General features: G+C 42.8%; 1 protein-coding gene across 2 annotated transcripts in view; it reads right to left on the reverse strand.

The window, feature by feature from the left end:
- The window catches only part of NUP93 (nucleoporin 93), a 177,105-nt gene that overhangs the window by 92,097 nt on the left and 60,092 nt on the right, over positions 1 to 24,916 (reverse strand). Inside the window, exon 1 of one of the 2 annotated variants that reach the window (XM_060788075.2) lies at positions 905 to 1,158. The exons of the other annotated variant lie outside the window; for it this stretch is intronic. The gene's annotated coding sequence lies outside the window, so the exon portion shown is untranslated. Of the gene's footprint in view, positions 1 to 904; positions 1,159 to 24,916 lie in introns of those variants that run through there. 2 annotated transcript variants of the gene reach the window in all.

Consider the following 24,916-nt stretch of genomic DNA (forward strand, 5'->3'; position numbering starts at 1 on the left):
ATCCATCTATGCATTCACCTTTCCATCCATGTATCTACCCATCCTTCTATCCATCCATCTATTTACCCATCTATCCATCTATCCTTCTATCCATCCATCTATCTACCCATCCTTCTATCTATCTATCTATCTATCTATCTATCTATCTATCTATCTATCTATGAAAGTCTTTGACAACACATATGCATCTATCCATCCATCTATCCATTCATCTTTCCATCCATCCATCTATCTATCTATCTATCTATCTATCTATCTATCTATCTATCTATCTAAGTCTTCGACAATATATATCCATCTATCCATCCATCTATCCATTCATCTTTCCATCCATCTATCTATCTATCTATCTATCTATCTATCTATCTATCTATCTATCTATGAAAGTCTTCGACAATATATATCCATCTATCCATCCATCTATCCATTCATCTTTCCATCCATCTATCTACCCATCCTTCTATCCATCTATCCATCTATCCATCTATCCATCTATCCATCTATCTATCTATCTATCTATCTATCTATCTATCTATCCATCCATCCATCCATCCATCCCTCTATCTATCTATCTATCTATCTATCTACGAAAGCCTTCGACAATACAACCAACAAGAACAGCTGGACAAGACGCCGAAATGGGGAAAAGAGACAACAGATGCCCCACCCTGCATTGATTCAAAAGGGGAGAAAGATAGCAACATCAAAAGTCATTATATGTATGCATGCATATTTATTTAAATTATTTAAATTACTACCTGAGGCTAAGCAAACACCCAATCTCCTATAATGGATCTTTCGCAACGAAAGTGTTAAAACTCTCCAAGGTGCTTAAATTTATTGCGTTCTATTGAAAACGAGGCCGTTCCTAACCTGTGGATCGCGGAACAGAGAAGTTACAAACCTTTTAAGGGTTGGATGGAGGTGTCTGGTCTTGAAAGGCTTGGGATCTGGTCTCGGGTAGCTCTACCTTCCCTGCGTTAAGGCTTGCAGTTTTTCTACTCGAAGAAGGGAGGGAGGGGAGGGAAAAAGAAGCCCTGCGAATGGCTGAGACAGCAAAGAATCCGGCAAGAAGACAATGAGAAGGCAGCTGTTCCGCTGGAGAGCGCTGCCAGCAAAGCCTCTGTGGCATTCGCTCCGGGCTGCGCTGTACTGGTATGAAACCAGTTACCAGAGGGAGCATTTATAGGTTAGGGAAGGGTATTTTATTGTTAATGGAATGTACCATGTAAGATTCAAGGGCGGGGAGAAGGATGGAGACAAGGGGAAAGGCTCCACTTGGGTCCCCCGCCCCCTGCAATTACTCCAATGTGAATTTTTGATGACTTCCGACATCTTCCTTGGCTAATAACCGCTTCAGCTGTCATGTTTGGTTAATGGGGGAGAAAAGGCATTTGCTGCACCGGAGGGGCAGGGCTGTGGCCGCGGATATGGAGCGCCGCTTGCTCCAACGATCGGGGTGCCCTGCGTTTGTTTGCACATGACGGGAGGCTAGAAGAAGCCAGAAATGTGCCTTTCTGCCATCTTAAAGACTCCACGGAAGACTCCACGTTTGCATTTATATACTGCATCTTTGTTCATTAAATTCCGTCGCATTGTGTACCCTTATTGGGTTGAATGAAGTTTGGGGCGTTTAGAGGAGTGAGCGGAGTCGATATATTAATGACTTTTGATATAGCGCAGCTTTCTGCAGCACTGGAATATTTCTATCTTTAGTCTCCCTCTCTCTGTACGCTTTACAGTTTCGCTTAGGCAAAGGCGCACATCCATGCTCTGCCTTAACAAGACCCGGCGCAAGAAAATCTATCACTTTGCAAGATTAAACAACCACTTGAAATTCATAGCTACATAATGTATAACGGGTATGCGATTACGAAAATGTGCCGAATGTACACACGCAAAATCTGTGTGTATTATAAGACACCTTGCAAATAACAGGGAAGTCTAGATAGCAGGGTTGGGAGGATGAGAGAAAAAGACTGAAAAGGAAGCATGCTTATGCTCAAAGGATCGTCCACCCCACGGTTTGAGCCAAACCAGGCTCTTCCAGGAATCAGGTGATGGTGCCATCATTACGGCGCAGAAATCCAGAGAAGGATCGAGAAGTGGGTGTTCCCTCTCCACTCCACCCACCATAAAGAGAGAGGGAAAGGAGCACCAAAGATTGCAGCTGGCCACAGTAGAGCATTTCACAAAGCACAGCTAGTGGCGCCATGCTCTCCCGTAATGCACAATGCCATTGCTGATGGGCTTCCTTTCCTTCTCTTCTTTTTAAATTAATTTTTATTGGTTTATGGTGCATACAGAAAACAAAACCGACATGCGGGGGGGGGGGGGGGGAGGAAAGAGGGGGGAAAAGATATACAAAAGAGTATGCAAATTTACAGAATGGTATACAGTCAGCGCTCGTTAAACATATGAAAAATCAACTTTTGACTCTACGGTTATTATACCTTAACATTTATTGCTGTCACGTTGCCAGGGCTCTGCCTTATTTAGGTAGAGATTAACCAAACTCCCAGTTTTATCAAACAGTTTGATTCAAACAGCACTTACCGCATATAAGACGACTGGGCGTATAAGACGATCCCCAACTTTTCCAGTTAAAATATAGAGTTTGGGATCTATTCACCCTATAAGACTACCCTTCTTCCAACACACACCATTTTCTTTAAAAAAAAAAGCATCAGATTTGATTTCAATATGGTAATTTTCCTATTAGTGTACCTCCTTCTCTGCCTCTCAGATCTCACACATGCGCACCTGCACCACTTCACTGCAGTCTTCAGGAGCGGGATCTGAGAGGCAGAGGAGGAGGTCAGACAGGTAAAAGGTGTGTTTTTCTGGGCCCAGAGCCACTCTATCTCTTTTTTCCATGCCCCAGGCACTCTGGAGGCCTGCAGCATGCTCCGCCCTTCACTTACACCTTCCTGGTGAGGCGCCCCTTCACCTCACCATCGGGAACACATTAAGTGCATGAATCCTGATGAATGGATTTTCTTCTACCGTATTTGTGCCGCGTCGCCCTTAATGCTTTCATACAGTTGCTGCATATGGCAGGGACACGGCCACTGCCATTTTTGAGCTCCCCACACCATATGCAGCAACCACAGATTCTCCAATCCGATTGGAAGTTTCAGCACCTGCTCTATAAGGCTACTCCCGTGCATAAGACTACTCCTGTGTATAACACTACCCCTGTGTAGTCAAAAGGGTCCAGTCCAATGGTCAAATGCCGAGAGTTCAATAAACAAAGTCCAGGGATCCAGAGTCTATGCCATAGTCAAAAGCCAGTCCAAAGGTTCAAGGTTCCAGGATTCCAAGATTACAGGAGACAGGTCAGGATACCGAAAAATCCAACAGACCTGGGGAGGAAAACCAGCAGCATCCACCACCAAAACACAACAGATACTTTTCTCCCAAAGATCAGTGCCAAGGCTAGCTCCTTATATCCAGAAACACGCAGCTGCAACCCATCTCTTGCATACCTCCACCTTTAATTGCTTTCACCCATTAACTCTTTACTTACAGATTACTAAACCTTTTACATTAACCCTTCCAACCCCAAGCACCATCAACTGCAGAAGGTATGACAATTGTCCCTCTAACCCCACACCCGTGAACCCAACCCCCATGACCTCTGACACTACTCCGTATGGGTCACATAACTAACCCACAACTACACACATGTCTTCTTTCACTAAACCCCTTTTATGGCGATCTTCAAATCTACTTTTGTCGTCTTTTTGAGATATCCAATTGCCAACCTCCATTTTTGAACAAATTCTTCATTATTTCCTCCTCTGCTGCTATTTGTCAATTTGGCCATTTGGATATAATCTACTGATTGATCTCTCCAGTCCTTAATAGTTAACTCTTTTTCCCCCTTCCACGTTTTAGCTATTATTAGTCTCGCAGCAACAAAACAATACTGATAAATTTCTTCATCTCCTGCCAGGGGCGGCTCAACCCATTATGCAAATTAAGCATTTGCAGTATAGTTGATTTTGCCCAGGGGCACTCTTGAGGCGCTCTTGTGGGAAAATAGACCTTGACATTTGAGAGTTGTAGTTACTGGGATGTATAGTTCACCTACAATCAAAGAGCATTCTGAACTCCACCAATGATGGAATTGAACCAAATATGGCACACAGAACTCCCATGACCAACAGAAAATATATATCAGTGATTGGTTGGAGGGGGGGGGGGCAAAATACTGTTTGCTTACCATTGAAAATTACCTAGGGCCGCCTCTGTCTCCTGCACTAATACGCCTTCTAAATATTCCCAATAAGCACATTTCTGGGTTTTTCTTGATTTTTTTGCTAATCATTTTGTTTGCTTCTTTCACCACTTTTTTCCAGAATTCTTTAACTATGTTGCAGGTCCACCATACATGGAAAAAAGATCCCTTCACCTTCTTGCCTCTCCAGCAAGCCCCTCGTCCTGTTTTCTCTATTTTAGCTAGTAACTCTGGAGTTATGTAGGCTCTGTAAAACATTTTAAATGTATTTTCTCTAATTGAGCTGGGCACTGAAAATCTAAAGCCCTTTTCCCAAACAAGACCCGGCGCAAGAAAATCTATCAATTTGAAGGACTATGTATGCAAGATTGAAAACAACCGCTTGAAATTCATAACTACATAATGTATAACGGGTATGCAAAGTACAGAAGAGAAAATGTGCAGAATATAGAGGTATCGGAAACCACGCAAAATCTGTGTGTATTATAAGACACCTTGCAAATAACAAGGAATTCTAGATAGCAGGGTTGGGAGGATGAGAGAAAAAGCCTGAAAAGGAAGCATGCTTATGCTCAAAGGATCGTCCACCCCACGGTTTGAGCCAAACCAGGCTCTTCCAGGAATCAGGTGATGGTGCCATCATTACGGCGCAGAAATCCAGAGAAGGATCGAGAAGTGGGTGTTCCCTCTCCACTCCACCCACCATAAAGAGAGAAGGAAAGGAGCACCAAAGATTGCAGCAGGTCACGGTAGAGCATTTCACAAAGCACAGCTAGTGGCGCCATGCTCTCCCGTAATGCACAATGCCTTCCTTTCCTTCTCCTTGCTCCCACAATATCAGGCAGCATTTACCGTATACACTCGAAGATAAGCCGAGATTTTTAGCCCTTTTTTAGCCTCTCTCGGTTTATTATGGGGTCAAGGCCGAGCAGCGGGACGTGGAGGCCATTGCTTCCAATCTATATAAATAAAAATGCAATGTTCGTTTGTGGGATTAACAGAACTCAAAAACCACTGGACGAATTGACACCAAATTTGGACACAAGACACCTAACAACCCAATGTATGTCCTTCACTCAAAAAAATTAATTTTGTCATTTGGGAGTTGTAGTTGCTGGGATTTATAGTTCACCTACAATCAAAGAACATTCTGAACCCCACCAATGATGGAATTGAAGCAAACTTGGCACACAGTTCTCCCATGACCAACAGAAAATACTGGAAGGGTTTGGTGGGCAGTGTCCTTTGGTTTTGGAGTTGTAGTTCACCTACATCCAAAGATCACTGTGGACTCAAAAAATGATGGATCTGGACCAAACACGAAGGCTCCATATGCCCAAATGTGAACACTGGTGGAGTTTGGGGAAAATAGATTCTTGACATTCAGGAGTTGTAGTTGCTGGGATTTATAGTTCACCTACAATCACATAGCATTCTGAACCCCACCAATGATAGAATCGGGCCAAACCTCCCACACAGAACCCCCATGTGGGCCACAGCAACGCGTGGCAGGGGACGGCTAGCCTATATAAATAAAAATGCAATGTTCGTTTGTGGGATTAACATAACTCAAAAACCACTGGATGAATTGACACCAAATTTGGACACAATACACCTCTCAGGCTAACGAGTGACCATCACTCATAAAAACATTGAAAAACATAGCGGAAGGGAATTAAAAAGCCAAAAAAATAAAAAAAAGATTACAACGCATGTGCAAAACTACATATATACATGCAAACGCACATGTCTACACATATACACAAATATATACACACACAAAACACATATACACAGACTGGGCCACAGCAAGGCATGGCAGGGAACGGCTAGTATGATATATTTCTCTCCCCTCTTCACCTCTCATGATAGTGTGTCTTCTTTTCCAGTCAAAAAGGAGGGAAGGAGGGAAAGGAGATATATTTCATGTCCTCCTTGTTTGTATGGCTTTCTTTCAAACCTGGCCTTGTGTGTGTGTGTATCTAAATGTATTAACTTTATGTGTGCATTTTTGTTCCCTTGGAAGTATTCACTGGTCTTTGCAAGTCCTACAGATCTATAAATATGTTTCCATATATGCATGTCTTTGCAAACCATATATATATCCATTAATATTATAAAAGCATTTTCTCCTGAAATATTTGTTAGTCTCTCCTACAGATATATAGGCATTTTCCCATACAAGCCTTTGCAATCCCTATGTAACTGTATATCTCTATCTATCTATCTATCTATTTCCATTAATTTTATATATGAATTTTCCCCTCATATGTTTGCAGGTCTCTGCAAATCCTATATACATATAGATATCTATTCCATGTACCTGTATATCTGTATTGATATGTATGCATTATATTTATATATGAATTCCCCCCTAACATGTGCAAGTCTCTGCAAATCCTATATAGATATCAATAAATATATAGAGGTACCTATATACCTGTATCTCTCTCTCTCTCTGTATATGTGTGTGTATTATATATATATATATACACACATTACATATATATACATATATACATTACATATGTTATTGCATATATATATATATATATATATATATATATTATTTGATATATGAATATTATATGCTGCATTTCCCACCCTTGGTTTATACTCAAGTCAATAAGTTTTCCCAGTTTTTGTGGTAAAATTAGGCACCTCGGCTTATATTCGGGTCAACTTATACTCGAGTATATACAGTAATCGAAGAGTTTGGTTTAAGACACACCCCAAAATTATATTCCACAGTGAACAAATTATATCAGTCCGCGACAACCCAGCAATGCCCAAATGATACCCCTCTAATGTGTATTTATTATTCATTCAGGTAATTCGTGAAATCAATGTCTGTCCATAAAATATTTCCAAACGGTGCACATAATTTTAAGGCGGATGGCTGGAGCGGTCCTTACGAGCGTCTAGCCACCGGAAATTCCTCTGCGAGACTTTCTTTTTGAAAATGCACAACACATTATTTATTTAACGGGGGCTTTATCAGATGAAAGAAATTGCTAAACTGGACACTGAGCAGGAAGCAGCAGCTCACTAAAGCATATCTGGCCCAATGCCATTTCGAGATGAACCGTTCCAACCTAATGTTGCCCCCACCAATTTCGCACAATTACTGCAGATGGGGGAAGCCGGGATTTAATATGGCATCTATCACAGGAAGGCAGACATTTTCTGCTAACTAAATTGAATCATCTCGTAGGTGGAAGAGCAGCCTCATGGAAAACACAGTACAGTAGCAGCAAACCAAACCGAATAAGAGATTAACGTTAGGATGCAATGACTTATAAAACCCTATAAGGTTCTGGCCCAGCGTGTTGCAACTCAGAGTAGGCTTCACCTTGCTTCCAAACACCACCACACAAGAGCTGTAGTTTTACAGTTTATTGAGGAAAAATAAAGTCAAAATAAAGAATAAGCATTGCAAAGTTCCAAAGATTAAGGTTAAATGCAGGATACAGTTCCAAAGATCTTCAGCTAAAAGCAGGAGACATAATCCTATTGGCAAAGTTCAAACCAGAGTCCCAGGTACAAGCAAGGAAACATTTGCTCCAAGAATCACAATGCAAGAAATCCCAAGCGTACTGCTTTCCAGGCTAAGGTTATTCCATGAAGCTTTCAGGCTAATAAGCTACATTGAACTGACACTTTCCCAGAGTTTCCAGCAGGCCTAAATACCTTCCCAACATCAAAACATTAAGCTCTCAGCATCATAAAAGCATTGCGATGACCTTGCACCGGGCTAGCCTCCCGTCTGCTTCCCAGACGCGAACTGCGCCTGACCCGGAGATCAAGGCGAGCTTCTCGGGTCAAATCCTTATCTATACTTTCTGTATCATCGTGGGAAGGCACCTAGCCGGTATTTCCTTCGTTAAAATTCCTTTCTGGTGAAAACAGCTGTGTTGACACTGCACTGTCTGTGAGGGCTTTGGAAGCAGACTCAGAGATTTGAGGCACAGACAAAAAGCCAGGAAGCTGAAACCCAACAGGAATCTGAATCCCATCATCCTCATTGTCAGAAACTAGCTCAGCCACAACACAGCGTACCTTCTACATATGTCCTTCTACATCCCATCTCAGAGTTTAAGATCTTCTGGGGAGGCCCTGCTCTCGGCCTCGCCTCTGTCGCAAACGCGCTTGGCAGGGATGAGGGACAGGGCCTTCTCAGTGGTGGCCCCCCACCTGTGGAATTTTGCTGTTATGATTTTAGAGGTTTTTTTTAATACTAGTAGCCAGATTTTGTTCATTTTCATGGTTTCCTCCTTTCTGTTGAAATTGTCCACATGCTTGTGGATTTCAATGGCTTCTCTGTGTAGTCTGACGTGGTGGTTGTTAGAGTCAAGGAACACGAGTCAAGGGACATGAAAGGCACTGCAGACTACTTCAGCCAGAGAAGTCAGCCATAGCAGAGCACCTGATGAACCAACCTGGACACAGCATATTATCTGAGAACACAGAAATGCTGGACCACTCTCACAACCACCATGTCAGGCTACACAGAGAAGCCATTGAAATCCACAAGCATGTGAACAATTTTAACAGAAAGGAGGAGACCATGAAAATGAACAAAATCTGGCTACCAATATTTAAAAAACTCTAAAATTAGAACAGCATAACAACAGAGAGGAAATAAACAAGGACATCTCAACAAAAGATTGCTCCAGGCACTGCCAGGCAATCAAATGCTAATCAAGGTGATCAGTTGAAACATTCACACCTAGCTCCAACAGACAAGAGTCCTTTGTCCCACCCTGGTCATTCCACAGATATATAAACCCAATTTTCCTAGTTCCAACAGACTTCACTACCTCTGAGGATGCTTGCCATAGATGCAGGCAAAACGTCAGGAGAAAATGCCTTTAGAACATGGCCATATAGCCCGAAAAAACCTACGACAACCCAGTGATTCCGGCCATGAAAGCCTTCGACAATACATTGATTTCTGTCTTCTTCTTAGTATCATAGAATCCTAGAGTTGGAAGAGACCTCATGGGCCATCCAGTCCAACCCCATTCTGCCAAGAAGCAGGAATATTGCATTCAAATCACCCCTGACAGGTGGCCATCCAGCCTCTGTTTAAAAGCCTCCAAAGAAGGAGCCTTCAACACACTCCGGGACAGAGAGTTCCACTGCTGAACGGCTCTCACAGTCAGGAAGTTCTTCCTCATGTTCAGATGGAATTTCCTTTCTTGTAATTTGAAGCTATTGTTCCACGTCCTAGTCTCCAGGGCAGCAGAAAACAAGCTTAATCCCTCCTTGTTCCTCTAATTTAAGACACTTTCACCAGAAATGGCAGCCTTGAGGGAACTTGCCCAGGAATGTGACACAATCGAGAATGATAACTTACGACTACCTTGTTTTCAAAGCACAAGAAAGATACTCCTAGCTTGAGATCTACTCTTGGGTTTCGTGAGCATCAAAGTGGTCTCTTCACACTTCCGTCCTTTGAAATTAGCAAAAGCTTTGTGATGACTCAGTTTCTGACAACTCGCCTGGGAAAAGGTTCCTTTATCAGAAGGAAAAGCAGAGCCTTTCTACTTTAATATCAAATAGATTCTGGAGCCTCGAATTTGGAGTCCCTGAAGATGGAAGTTGGGTTCCTCCTCACAAATCCTGGGTCTATTTGACCTGCTGGTTCCAAAAATAGCACCAGATTTCCCTCTTCGGCTCTTGTTTTTGAGTTCCAGAACATATGACATCTATTGGTGACCATCTGCTCACCTATAGAAAATGGTGATAACTATGAGGGTTGAATGAGAAGTAATGCCTCCACATTCATTAGTTGGGTTTGGATGGGAATCTACGAGTATATAAATAAAAATGTAATGTTCATTTGTGAGATTAACAGAACTCAAAAACTACTGGATGAATTGACACCAAATTTGGACACAAGACACCTAACAACTCAATGTATGTCCTTCACTCAAAAAATTGATTTATGTTATTTGGGAGTTGTAGTTAGGTGTCTTGACCTTGTGTTTGGGAGATGTAGTTCTCCTACATCCAGAGAGCACTGTGGACTCAAACTATGATGGAACTGGAACCAACTTGGTACAAATACTCCATTTGCCCAAATATGAACACAGATGGAGTTTGGGGAAAATAGACCTTGACATTTGGGGTTTGTAGTTACTGGGATTTATAGTTCACCTACAATCAAAGAGCATTCTGAACCCCACCAACGATGGAATTGAACCAAACTTGGCACACAGAACTCCCGTGACCAACAGAAAATACTGGAAGGGTTTGGTGGGCAGTGTCCTTTGGTTTTGGAGTTGTAGTTCACCTACATCCAGAGATCACTGTGGACGCAAACAATGATGGATCTGTATCAAACTCTACAGGAAAACTCAATATGCCCAAATGTGAACACTGTTGGGAGTTTGGGGAAAACAGAAACTTGACATTTGGGAGTTGTAGTTGCCGGGATTTATAGTTCACCTATAATCACAGAGCATTCTGAACGTCACCAACGATAGAATTGGGCCAAACCTCCCACACAGAACCCCCATGTGGGTCACAGCAACGCGTGGCAGGGGACAGCTAGTATTTTAATAAATCAAATGCAGAAATAATCCTTAGAACTGTTACATATATACAAATGTGGTGGCAATGTGAATATGTAAATGAATTTTGGGAGAAGGTATTTGGAGAAATAGAAGCTATAATTGATACGAAGAAAGGTAAAAGTGCAAGCATTGCACTGTTGTCACTATATAACGTTAAGAAATTGGAAAAAAAACAGAGAAAGATACAATAGATAACATGTTAACTGCAGCAAGATTACTGATAGTGAGGAACTGGAAAGGTAAAATAAATATACCAATTGAAGAATGGTATAAAGAACTATGGAAAATAGCAATAAATGATAAATTGACATGTAGGTTAAGTCAGGAAAGGGGTATGGAAGGAAAACGGCTTTGATGAAGTTTGGGGAAAAATTATTGAGAATGGCACACACACACATATATATGGTTTTGCACATGCATTATAATGTTTTTCTTTTTACCTTTTAAGTCTCTTCTGCTGTGTTTTTCAATGTTTTTATGAGTGATGGTGTCTTGTGTCCAAATTTGGTGTCAATTCGTCCAGTGGTTTTGAGTTATTTTAATCCCACATACAAACATCACACACACACACATATATATATATATGAATGAGAGAGAGAGAGCGCGCGCTTTGGGTTGCATAGGGAAGATTTGACACCTCTGTGGTATTTTCTTAGCTATCTATGCTCTATCTATATTTATTAGGGCTGGGCGGTTTCGTTTCGTTAATTCGTAATTAGTTAATAATTCGTTAATTTTTCCAATTACAAAACGATAATGAACCATTCTGGAGCAATTTTTTAAAAAAACGAATTTTGAAATAGTTTTGTAAATGCTTCGTATTTCGTTATTGTATTCGTTTCGTTATTGTTTTGAGGTCGTTTCGTTATTATTTCCGCATGTCTGGGGCAAGTTTTATGGTTGTTTTTTGTTTAATTAGTGAATAAAAATTATAATATCACACCAACAGTCAACAACAGAGGGAGAGGGAAGCTTCAGAAGTTTTTGGAGATTTTTTAGCGTATTTCGCGGTCGCGTCTGCCATTAACGAATCGATTCGTTATTGTTTTGGAAATCGATTCGTTAATGTTTTGTAATTTTTTTCACATTTACGAAATTTCGTAAATATCGAACTTTCTAAAAGGAAAATTTTGTAATTATTTTAAATAACGAAACGCAAAAAACCCCAAAAAACGAATCGATTTTAGAAACAATTTTTTCCGTTGTTACCCAGGCCTAATATCTATCTATCTATCTATCTATATGGAATTACACTTGAAAAATCTCCATGTTCCGACTTATTTTTTATGTATTTATTTCCTATATTTATACCCCGCCCTTCAGGGCAGCCTAACAGAAGCATCATAAAAACAACCACAGTACAAACAAAATATTTAAAATACTAAAACAACAATTAAAACAATTAATTAAGACACATCCATTAAATCGAAATCCAAAAACCAGTCTGGGTCAATTCATTGCCATAAGTTGTGTGATCTTCTTCCACTTGCTGCTCACTGATCCAACACTTGGTCCCATCACCAGGTCTTGATTTTCCTTCTAAAAGACAAGAGGGATGTGTCCAATCTGATATCTCTAGGGAGAGCGTTCCATAGGCGGGGGGCCACTGACTTACATACAAATTCAACTTAAGAACAAACCTACAGAACCTACAGAACTTAGGGACTGACTGTATATCTTTCCTGCAATGATGGATGAGAGGGGAGCTTCCTCCTTGAAGGCACAGGACACCATTGGCACTCTCCCCCGGACTGTGCCGAACTGTGCCAGGAGAAGCCCACTCGTCAATTACGGGAGCCATGCGCCCGGCTTGAATGGAAGGCCTTGCTCACAGTTCAGCAGTTTGACAAAGTGCCCGCGTTTTATACACAGGAGGCAGAAGCAGGAGCCGGTTTTAATTAGGAGCCTTTTCACCAAGAGCTCAGGGTATTAACTGCGCTCTTGCCATCCGGCGATAATTGAGACGTCCTCCAACAAAAGAGTAACAAGTGTCCATTATTCAAGAGGGCCCTGGCATTGGAATTCAGATTATTAACTGGACAGTGAAATAATCAACTCACTGGAGATATGGTACCAGAGAAGAGTGCTGCAGATACCGTGGAGTGCTATAAAGGCCAATAAATGGGCTCAGGAGCAAATCAGCCCCCGACTCTTCCTAGGAGATGTGACAATTCAATTGAGGATTGCCACCTCATGAGAGGAGATGACTTACTCGAAAAGACTATAATGCTTGCATTGCAGGAGGAGAGGTGCAGAGATGCCACAGTCCACACTTTGAAAGACCTCAAAAAGGTCTTGCAAAGGGTGGCTTTGTGGTTTGTCATTCATGTTGTTGTTGTTCATTCATTCAGTCGCTTCCGACTCTTCGTGACCTCATGGACCAACCCACGCCAGAGCTCTCTGTCGGCCGTCACCACCCCTAGCTCCTTCAAGGTCAATCCGGTCACTTCAAGGATTTTTTTTTTTTGTCGTGTCAGGAGCGACTTGAGAAACTGCAAGTCGCTTCTGGTGTGAGAGAATTGACTGTCTGCAAGGACGTTGCCCAGGGGACGCCCGGATGATTTGATGTTTTATCATCCTTGTGGGAGGCTTCTCTCATGTCCCCGCATGAGGAGCTGGAGCTGATAGAGGGAGCTCATCTGCCTCTCCCCGGATTCGAACCTGCGACCTGTCAGTCTTCAGTCCTGCCGGCACAGGTATTTAACCCACTGCACCACCGGGGGCTCCACTTCAAGGATGCCATTTATCCATCTTGCTCTTGGTCGGTCCCTCTTCCTTTTCCCTTCCATTTTCCCCAGCATAATCTTCCCCAGCATAATGTCGGCCGTCACCACCCCCAGCTCCTTCAAGGTCAAGCCAGTCACTTCAAGGATCCCATCTATCCATCTTGCCCTTGGTCGGCCCCTCTTCCTTTTTTCCTTCCATTTTCCCCAGCATTACTGTCTTCTCTAAGCTTTCCTTTCTTCTCATGATGTGGCCAAAATACTTCATCTTGGCCTCTCATCTCCTTCCCTCCAGTGAGCAGTCGGGCTTTATTTCCTGGAGGATGGACTGGTTGGATCTTCTCATGGTCCAAGGCACTCTCAGAACTTTCCTCCAACACCACAGCTCAAAAGCATCTCTCTTCCTTCGCTCAGCCTTCCTTCTGGTCCAGTTCTCACATCCGTAGGTGACGATGGGGAATACCATGGCTTTGACTATGCGGATCTTTGTTGCCAGTCTGATGTCTCTACTCTTCACTATTTTATCAAGATTGGACATTGCTCTCCTCCCAAGAAGGAAACGTCTCCTGATTTCCTGGCTGCAGTCTGCGTCTGCACTCATCTTTGCACCTAGAAATACAAAGTCTGTCATGGCCTCCACGTTTTCTCCTTCTATTTCCCAGTTATCAATCAATCCTGTTGGTTTTTTTGATGTTTAGCTGCAACCCAGCTTTTGCGCTTTCTTCTTTCACCTTGATTAGAAGGCTCCTCAGCTCTCCTCACTTTTGGCCATCAAAATGGTATCATCTACATATCAAAGGTTGTGAATGTTTCTTCCAGCAATTTTTACCCCAGCCTTGCATTCGTCAGTCCCCGCACATCGCATGATGTGTTCTGCATACAAGTTGAATAGGTTGGGTGAGAGTATACAACCCTGCTGTACGGCTTTCCCAATCTTGACCCAGCCTGTTGTTCCATGGTCAGTTCTTCCTGTTGCTACTTGGTCCTTGGACCATATCTCTCTCCATGAAACAACCCGGGCCATTCGATTTTCAGGGGAGGCCCTTCTTTCATCCCTGCCAATCTCACAAGCTCTTCTTGTGGGCACAAGGGAGAGAGCCTTCTCCTCTGTGGCTCCCCGACTCTGGAACTCATTACCTGGAAAGCCCCTACACTAGAAACGTTTAAAAAGAACCTTAAAACCTGGCTCATCTGCTGTGCCTTTGGCGAGTAGGTACATAACATGACACTAATGCTCCCCTCAACGCTTCTGTCACTGGTGTACATGGAAGTTTAGTATTATTATTATTATTATTATTATTATTATTATTATTATTATATGGATTCCTCAGGAGAGAGACAAGGTGATTTGGTATGCCCATACCACCAAGAACTTGCTACAATTTATTATGGTCCACACAGCCAAAGGCTTAAGAATAGTCAATAAAACAGAAATAGATGTTTTTCTGAAACTCCCTGCCTTTCTCCATTATCCAGCATCCGGATATTGGCAATTTGGTCTCTCATTCCTCTGCCTTTTCTAAACCCAGCTTGTCCATCTGGCAACTCTCGCTCCATGTCTTGCTGGAGTCTTCCTTGCAGGATCTTGAGCATTACCTTGCAGGATCTTGTCATTCATAGCTTGCCCATAAGTCAAAGTCAAGTGCAAGTCATTGCAGGGGACAGGATCATGCTTATTCCATCCTTCTCCAAGGTGCGCTGCCAACAGAATCGCCAACACCTTTCCCTTAGTAATTTGCAACCTGAGCCTGGCCTAATACCTTTTCTTCCTCTCTCTCTTCCTCTCTCCACAGAGAAAAGCTGAGGCAGCCAAGCAAGAATCTCTTGGAAAAAGTGCAGCCTCACTGCAAGGCAGAACGCGACATTAAAATGGCTCTTGCTCAGAATATACAGCCAGGAAGAAAGTGTCTTTGAGCCTAGAGGCTTTTGCATAGGGAGCCAATAGAAGTTGTATATACTCTCTCACTTTTAAACACACTCGGTGTCCCGCTCTCCCTCGCTTTTCTCTCTTCTTGACAAACAGCACCTTTATTATCAGCTTCCCATCTAAAAGGAATGTCTCCATCACTGCAAAACCCAGTTCTGCTGCTATTAGTCTAATGTCAGTAAGCAATGGAGCCACTTCTATTGAGGAATATATACCAAAGTCAAGATCAAACTGGAAACGGGATGTTGATGGCACGCCTTTCATGCTGCCCCAATTCTTAGCTCCAATGCCTCTTAACAGGACTGTTTCTTCTCTCTACTTCAATAATTCAGCATTTTCCAAAGCAGCCTGAGGAGGACCTTTCCTAGAAATGGAAGCAGTGAGGCTGATGACCCCTTTTTGCAATAGCAGAAACAGAAATGGGCCAAACTGGAAGGATACGGGAAGGATTTCCCGCAGATTTTGCTCAAACAGTGTGCGGTTGCCAGCTATTTTGGAAAAAAACAGACTCATCAAGCAAAGGTAGCCCATGCAACACAATAAAACACACCATTTTGGGGATACATGGTTTCCTTTCATCACATTGGATCACAATGTATTCTCTCTTTCCGTTTCCCAAACTCAAAACAGGAAGCACTGGGTCCTGGGAATTAAAACGTATCACACTGATGAACTGTTTGTCTCCATCTATATATAAAAATCTGTAAGGGGCGTCGAACGGGACAGCAAAACTCAAACCCTCCCCCCGATGAAAATTTAACAAAATTCCCATGCACATACCTCAACCCACAAGGTATGCACAAATCGATTCAAAATACTAAACAACATAACAACACACTCACAATTAGACAAAACAAATGAGCATGCGTAATGGCGCCAAGCCGCAAGTCCCCGGCGCGCGCACATGGCCGAACAGCCAACGAACCTTCCATGCAAGCCACGCCCCCATCCTCCCCCACATGACCATGCCACACCACGCCCCCTCCCTCCGCCACCCCGCCCCACACGATCACGCAACACCACGCCCCCTCCCGCCCTGCCCCACACATTCACGTTTGCAAATCTTACCACCTCCCCCTCCTTCTTCCCCTCCAAACCCCGCCCCCTCCAAACCCCGCCCCGCCCCTTCCCGCCCTGTCCAAATCCATCCCTCCTCCCCTCTGTCTTCTTCCCCTCCAAAGCCCGCCCCCTCCAAACCCCGCCCCTTCCCGCCCCGTCCAAATCCATCCCTCCTCCCCCTCCGTCTTCTTCCCCTCCAAACCCCGCCCCCTCCAAACCCCGCCCCGCACCTTCCCGTGTAGAAAGGGAGGGAAGGAAAGAAGAAAAAAGAGAAAGAAGGAAAAAAAGAGACAGCAGAAGAGAAAGAAAAAGGGGGGAGGAAGGAAAGAGATAGAGAAGGAAGAAGAGAAGGAAAGACGAGAAGGAAGGAAAGAAGGAAGAAAGAGAAAGGGAGGTAAAGAAAAAGGGGGAAGGAAGGAAAGTAAGAGAAAGAAGGAAGAAGAAAAGGAAAGGAAAGGAAAGATGGAAGGAAAGATAAGAGAGACAGCAGAAGAGAAAGAAAAAGGGGGAAGGAAGGAAAGAGGTAGAGAAGGAAGAAATGAGAGAAAGAGGGAGGGAAAGAAAAAGGGAGGAGGGAGGAAGGAGAGAAGGAAAGAAAAAAGGGAATGAAGGAAGGAAAGAGGGAGTGGAGGAAGGGGGAAGATGTACAGAAAGAGGGAGGGGAAAGGAGAAGGAAAAAGAGAAGGAAGAAAAGAGAGCAGAAGAGAAAGAAAAAGGGGGAAGGAAGGAAAGAGATAGACAAGGAAGGGGAGAAGGAAAGATGGGAAGGAAGGAAGAAAGGAGGGAAAGAAGGAGAGAAAGAGGGAAGTTTGGCCACAGCAACGCATGGCGGGTACAGCTAGTTATATATATTTTCCATAATAGATCAATTATTTTGTAGCCAATATTTCCTTCAACGTTTTGTTTCTTCCTTTGTTCCATTTATGTTTCTAATGAAGTGAATGTTAATAACGTTGTGCTACAGTACCATTCTATGGCAGTGTACCATAATACTACTCCATTTCGTTGCTCAATCCTCCTCTTAAAAAAACATCCATTTATAATACCCTTGTTCACTTTGAGTATCCTTTGTGGAGAGAAAAAATGGGGTACAAATAAACATAAACATCACCATTCCCATCAATACAACATAGATACACAGAGATCTATTTCCTCACATTAAACACACATAAATTTAAATACTTAAATCCCTTTTCTTCCTTCTTTCTGTCCATCTGTCTTCTCTTTTTTTGGTATTTCAGCTTTTACCCAATCTGTGAACATTTAAGGAATTCCACACCTAAAGAGGTAAATTGTCAAGAAATTTTTTTCTGGAAAGAAACAAATCCAGGTCTTTAAAAATCCAGTACTCATACATAAGTGTAGATGCAGGACATCTAGGTGTAAATGCGCCTTCTAAGTGTAGATGCAGGACATCTAAGTGTAGATGCATTACATCTAAGTGTAGATGAGCGTTCTAAGTGTAGTTGCATTACATTTAAGTGTAGATGAGACCTCTAAGTGTAGATGCAGGACATCTAAGTGTAGATGAGCCTTCTTAAGTGTAGATGCATTCCATTTAAGTGTAGATGAGCCTTCTAAGTGTAGATGCAGGACATCTAGGTGTAAATGCGCCTTCTAAGTGTAGATGCAGGACATCTAAGTGTAGATGCATTACATCTAAGTGTAGATGAGCGTTCCAAGTGTAGGTGCATTACATTTAAGTGTAGATGAGAGCTCTAAGTGTACATGCAGGACATCTAAGTGTAGATGAGCCCTCTAAGTGTACATACAGGACATCTAAGTGTAGATGAGCCTTCTAAGTGTAGATGCATTACATCTAAGTGTAGATGAGCCCTCTAAATGTAGATGCATTCCGTTTAAGTGTAGATGCGCCTTCTAAGTGTAGATGCAGGACATCTAAGTGCAGATGCGCCATCTAAGTGTAGATGCAGGACATCTAAGTGTAGATGCAGGACATCTAAGTGTAGATGCATTACTTCTAAGTGTAGATGAGTGTTCCAAGTGTAGGTGCATTACATTTAGGTGTAGATGAGCCCTCTAAGTGTAGATGAAGGACATTTAGGTGTAGATGAGCCCTCTAAGTGTAGATGCAGGACATCTAAGTGTAGATGAGCCCTCTAATGTAGGTGCATTCTGTTTAAGTGTAGATTAGCCTTCTAAGTGTAGATGCAGGACATCTAAGTGTAGATGTGCCATCTAAGTGTAGATGAGTCTTCTAAGTGTAGATGAGTGTTCCAAGTGTAGGTGCATTACATTTAGGTGTAGATGAGCCCTCTAAGTGTAGATGCAGGACATCTAAGTGTAGATGAGCCCTCTAATGTAGGTGCATTCTGTTTAAGTGTAGATTAGCCTTCTAAATGTAGATGCAGGACATCTAAGTGTAGATGCGCCATCTAAGTGTAGATGCATTACTTCTAAGTGTAGATGAGCATTCCAAGTGTAGGTGCATTACATTTCAGTGTAGATGAGACCTCTAAGTGTACATGCAGGACATCTAAGTGTAGATGAACCCTCTAAGAGTACATGCAGGACATCTAAGTGTAGATGATCCCTCTAAGAGTAGATGCATTTCATCTAAGTGTAGATGAGCCCTCTAAATGTAGATGCATTCCTTTTAAGTGTAGATGCGCCATCTAAGTGCAGATGCAGGACATCTAAGTGTAGATGAGTCTTCTAAGTGTAGATGCAGGACATCTAAGTGTAGATGAATTACTTCTAAGTGTAGATGAACGTTCCAAGTGTAGGTGCATTACATTTAGGTGTAGATGAGCCCTCTAAGTGTAGATGCAGGACATCTAAGTGTAGATGAGCCTTCTTAAGTGTAGATGCATTCCATTTAAGTGTAGATGAGCCTTCTAAGTGTAGATGCAGGACATCTAGGTGTAAATGCGCCTTCTAAGTGTAGATGCAGGACATCTAAGTGTAGATGAAGCTTCTAAGTGTAGATGCAGGACATCTAAGTATAGATGAGCCTTCTAAGTGTAGATGCAGGACATCTAAGTGTAGATGAGCCCTCTAAATGTAGAAGCATTCCATTTAAGTGTACATGAGCCTTCTAAGTGTAGATGCAGGGCATCTAGGTTTAGATGAGCTTCTAAGTGTAGATGCAGGACATCTAAGTGTAGATAAGCCTTTTAAGTGTAGATGCAGGACATCCAAGTGTAGATGAATTAAATCTAAGTGTAGATTAATGTTGCCTAGGACAGGGAACATAGTCCAAGAATTGACCAGGTCTGCTACTAAAGCCACAATCCAACATATAATCTTTTGAGAGTCAAAAGAGACGTTCTTTCTGCTTTGTGTCCTTCGGATTTTCCCATTTTTAGGGTTCAAGCCATCAACTTCGTTCATCCCAAACTGGACAACAGAGAGGCCAAGCCCAAATGAATGCAAGTTGCAAATGAATGCAAAACACGAAAAACAGCTGCAAAGAATGCTACAAATCCCATCAGATTCTTCCAAATCAGAGAGAAAGATCCGAGTGTCAAAGGATTGGCATGCCAGGCCCACCTCTCTAATAGAAAACAATTATTTAATTAGAAAAAAGGGGGTTTGGGAAATGCAATCAAATCCTTGCCCTTTCAGGTCTACCGAGACACCTATTAATTCACCCTCCTGCAGATAGTTTATTATCTCTCTTGCAACAGCGAGTAACTACAGAAGTAGAGCAGGGTGACCCAAATTGGCATTGTAATTATTGAAGGCTATAAATAGCCCTTGTCACTGTATAAATTAAAAGGCTTTATGGTTGTGCCCTCTCGTTTTTGGGAGAAATCAAACACTCGAGCTGGGCTGAAATATATTGGTGCATAATATATGCAACAGGACGATCAATAGCATAAAAGAGCCATTTGGATTTACAGATCTTATTAAAGCAAACACATCTTGATCAACAACAGGACAATATTTGTATACCCTTTTCCTCTTAAGGTGTGTATTGTTGTGCGCCTTGTTTCTGATACATGGCAACTCTATCATCGTGTTTTCTGAGGCCGAGAGAGTATGACAAAACTCCTAATGCCAAAAATTCCAAATACTTCTGGAAAACTCAAAAGCTTGACTGTAGAGTAGCAGTTGATCCGAATGAGGATGCTACACATCTGTGGATTTAATTTTGCTTTTATGGACAATTACACTGTTCAACAGAGAAAAAGTTGCGGGCCTGAAAATAGTTGTTCTTTTATGATTTTGGGGTGCTGAAAACGAAAATGACATTTAAAAATGTATATTGGCTCTAGTTTTTATGATATAAGCAATCACGTGATCACGTATGGTTGAAAAAATGCATGTTGCGACTTACATTATGGAAGATTCTAGAATACTCTAGAAAGTTTGATGACGCAGTATTAGTGCCGTGTGCAAAAGCCAGAAAGCCGTATATAAGGCCAGACTTTTGAACGGTGAGGGTCAGTCAGTTGAAGGCTGAGACAGTATCGTTAAACATCGTTTTACATTGTTCTTTTTACTGTAGTTATGCCTCACACGTGTGTAAATAAAGCACTCTGGAAAAAAGAGATCAAGGCCGTCAATGCTGTCAGACTCCTGCTGGAGCATTGTAAGAGGGAATCCTTTCCTTGAATACAAAAGAAAAGTCAAGAGAAGCAAACAGGATAGAAACTAAAGTCACGATTAAAGCGACATTTCAACTTTCAGACTTTTCAACTGCATTATTTATTTATTTATTTATTTATTTCATTTACTTATACCCCGCCCTTCTCACCCCGGGGGGGACTCAGGGCGGCTTACATAAGAGGCACAATTAGATGCCTAAATCAATCAACAAACAATATAAAATACAAAAACAATTCAACAGTTAAATTAAAACATCAGTGCACAATAAAATATTAAAAACAATCTCATGCTTGGGTTCAGAGTCCATATGTCCATTCCAATCCATTTGTCCTTGTCTATCGTTAGATCCTTCATTTAGTTGCCAGTGTGTCCAAAGGCTTGATCCCAAACCCAGGTCTTCAGTTTTTTCCGGAATGCCAGAAGGGAGGTCGCCGATCTAATCTCCCCGGGGAGTGAGTTCCACAGGTGGGGGGCCACCACCGAGAAGGCCCTGCTCCTCGTCCCCGCCAACCTCACCTGTGAGAGTGGTGGGGTCGAGAGCAGGGCCTCCCCAGAAGATCTTAAGCTTCGAGGTGGGATGTAGAGGGAGATCCGTTCGGACAAATACACTGGGCCGGAACCGTATAGGGTTTTGTAGGTCAAAACCAGCACTTTGAATTGTGCTCGGAATTGGATCGGCAGCCAGTGGAGCTGACGCAACAGGGGGGTGGTATGCTCCCTGTACGCCGCTCCGGTGAGCAATCTGGCTGCTTCCCGCTGGACTAGTTGAAGTTTCCAAGCAGTCTTCAAAGGCAACCCCACGTAGAGTGCGTTGCAGTAATCCAACCGGGATGTGACAAGAGCGTGGACCACCGTGGCCAGATCAGACTTCCCAAGGTACGGGCGCAGCTGGCGCAAAAGTTTTAATTGTGCGAAAGCTCTCCCGGCCACCGCTGAGACCTGGGGTTCCAGGCTCAGCGATGAGTCCAGGATCACTCCCAAACTGCGAACCTGCATCTTCAGGGGGAGTGTAACCTACATTAGGCCTACTCATATAGTTTCTTGCTGCACAAACATAAACAATAGACTAATTAAATAAATATTTCTCATGTATAAACTATTGGCAATATAATTTGACTAAAATTTAGTAAATATTCACGGTTTATATACATGCAGTAAGGTTAGGCGCATTATCATAATATTAACGAATTACCTATTGTGGAGAAAATTGAAATAGCTGTTGCATAAAAACCAGAGCCAATTAACACATTTAATTATTATATTTGAATTCAGCATGTTAAATTTATTAAGAAACTGCACATTTCATTTCCGTAACTGAGAAAAACTGAAAATTTGTAGAACAGTGTTAAGACTTGGGCCTGCTACCCTCAAACCTGAGTAATGCCCATTAAAGAGCCTTTCTTCCTGGTATTGGCAAGGCAATAAATATTAAAACAAAAGAAACTGCAGCCTTCATCTGCTTTTGAAATTAAATCCACATTAGTCCTCCAGGAGAGATGGCCAACGTAACTTTATAAACGGCAGGACTGCAACCTCCTCGCCTGGCCCAAGGCCAAAGCCTTAATGGATGCTCAAGGCACCGAGTCAGGAAATGGCTCTCTATTAACGTCCACAAATAAGTCAGCCGTCGATGCTTCAGGATTACCGTAAAATGTGATGCGTCCTTTGAAAGCCACTCTCATTCAAAAGGCCAACCTCAGCTTCAAACAAAGCAACGGGGATGAAACCCAACTTACTTTTCTCCATTTTCAAAACAGAGCTACGTTCCTTTTTTTATGCGATACTAGCTGTCCCCTGCCATGCGTTGCTGTGGACCAAACTTGGCAGGAATGCTCAATATGCCCAAATATGAACCAGTCCATCCTCCAGGAAATAAAGCCCAACTGCTCACTGGAGGGAAGGATACTACAGACAAAGCTGAAGTACTGTGGCCACATCATGAGGAGACAGCAAAGCCTAGAGAAGACAATTATGCTGGGGAAAGTGGAAGGAAAAAGGAAGAGGGGCCGACCAAGGGCAAAATGGATGGATGGCATCCTTGAAGTGACTGGACTGACCTTGAAGGAGCTGGGGGTGGTGACGGCCGACAGGAAGCTCTGGCGTGGGCTTGTCCATGAGGTCACGAAGAGTCGGAGACGACTGAACGAATGAACAATGAACACAGATGGAGTTTGGGGGGAGATAGAACTTGACATTTGGGAGTTGTAGTTACTGGGATTTACAGTTCACCTACAATAAATGAGAATTATGACCCCCACGAACTATTTACCCACAAGCTAGAGAAATTACATATATTCATAGAATCAAAGAGTTGGAAGAGACCTCATGGGCCATCCAGTCCAACCCCATTCTGCCAAGAAGCAGGAATATTGCATTCAAATCACCCTTGACAGATGGACATCCAGCCCCTGTTTAAAAGCTTCCAAAGAAGGAGCCTCCACAACACTCCGAGGCAGAGAGTTCCACTGCTGAACGGCTCTCACAGTCAGGAAGTTTTTCCTCGTGTTCAGATGGAATCTCCTTTCTTGTAGTTTGAAGCCATTGTTCCGCGTCCTAGTCTCCAGGGAAGCAGAAAACAAGCTTGCTCCCTCCTCCCTGTGGCTTCCTCTCACATATTTATACATGGCTATCATATCCCCTCTCAGCCTTCTCTTCTTCAGGCTAAACATGCCCAGTTCCTTAAGCCGCTCCTCATAGGGCTTGTTCTCTAGACCCTTTATCATTTTAGTCGCTCTCCTCTGGACACATTCCAGCTTGTCAATATCTCTCTTGAATTGTGGTGCCCAGAATTGGACACAATATTCCAGGTGTGGTCTAACCAAGGCAGAATAGAGCATGGGGAGCATTACTTCCCTAGACCTAGACACTATGCTCCTCTTGATGCAGGCCAAAATCCCATTGGCTTTGTTTGCCGCCACATCACATTGTTGGCTCATGTTTAACTTGTTGTCCACGAGGACTCCAAGATCTTTTTCACACGTACTGCTCTCAAGCCATTTTGTATCTTTGCATTTCGTTTTTTCCTGCCGAAGTGGAGTATCTTACATTTGTCACTGTTGAACTTCATTTTGTTAGCTTTGGCCCATCTCTCTAATCTGTCAAGATTAGAAACCAACACTTTCTCATTTCTTTATTTTCCAGATCACCCGACTGGGCCACAGCAATGCGTGGCAGGGGACGGCTAGTCACTCATAAAACACATTTCTTTGCTCCCAAGGAATATCTCTTTGTCTACTGGGTTTTAATAAACTGTAAGTGGTAATCTCATTATTATTTTACATCATGCAATGGACTTAAGAGCTGTTAAAATAAAACCTGTGTCTCTTCAGCTTTGCTCTTTAGCGTAAAACTAATAACTCAGAATATAAACAAGCAATGCATGTATAGCATTTCCCCCTCGTATTGATGAAACAACCCAATCAGGAGATGCTGAACTTGTAAGGTTTCAGCCCTTAAAAGATTTATCCAATTGTTTCTGATGACTTGCAGCAGAAGGTAAGTGCGCTGCTGTCCGGCACGTTGTGCTCCGCTCTCTGCAGAGGTTTCAACATGATAGAACCTGAGACGTATCGTTAAGAGCCTCTGGAAGCAAAAGGCCGCAGTCTGAGCCAAGAATGGGAAATGAAATATTCATGGAGTGCATTAGCGTACCCAAGTCTCCATTGTGGACCGGCACGAAGCCCAAGCCCCATCTCACACTTCAGAGGCACTCCTGAGCTGCCGGCGTTCCTACTGGAATGAGGTGGGCAAAGCCTTCACAGAGAAAGTTCCCCTCGCTAGGCTATTTGCCTGGCTCTCTCACCCAGTC

This window comes from Anolis sagrei, chromosome 8 (genome assembly GCF_037176765.1).
Source record: "Anolis sagrei isolate rAnoSag1 chromosome 8, rAnoSag1.mat, whole genome shotgun sequence".
NCBI lineage: Eukaryota > Metazoa > Chordata > Lepidosauria > Squamata > Dactyloidae > Anolis > Anolis sagrei.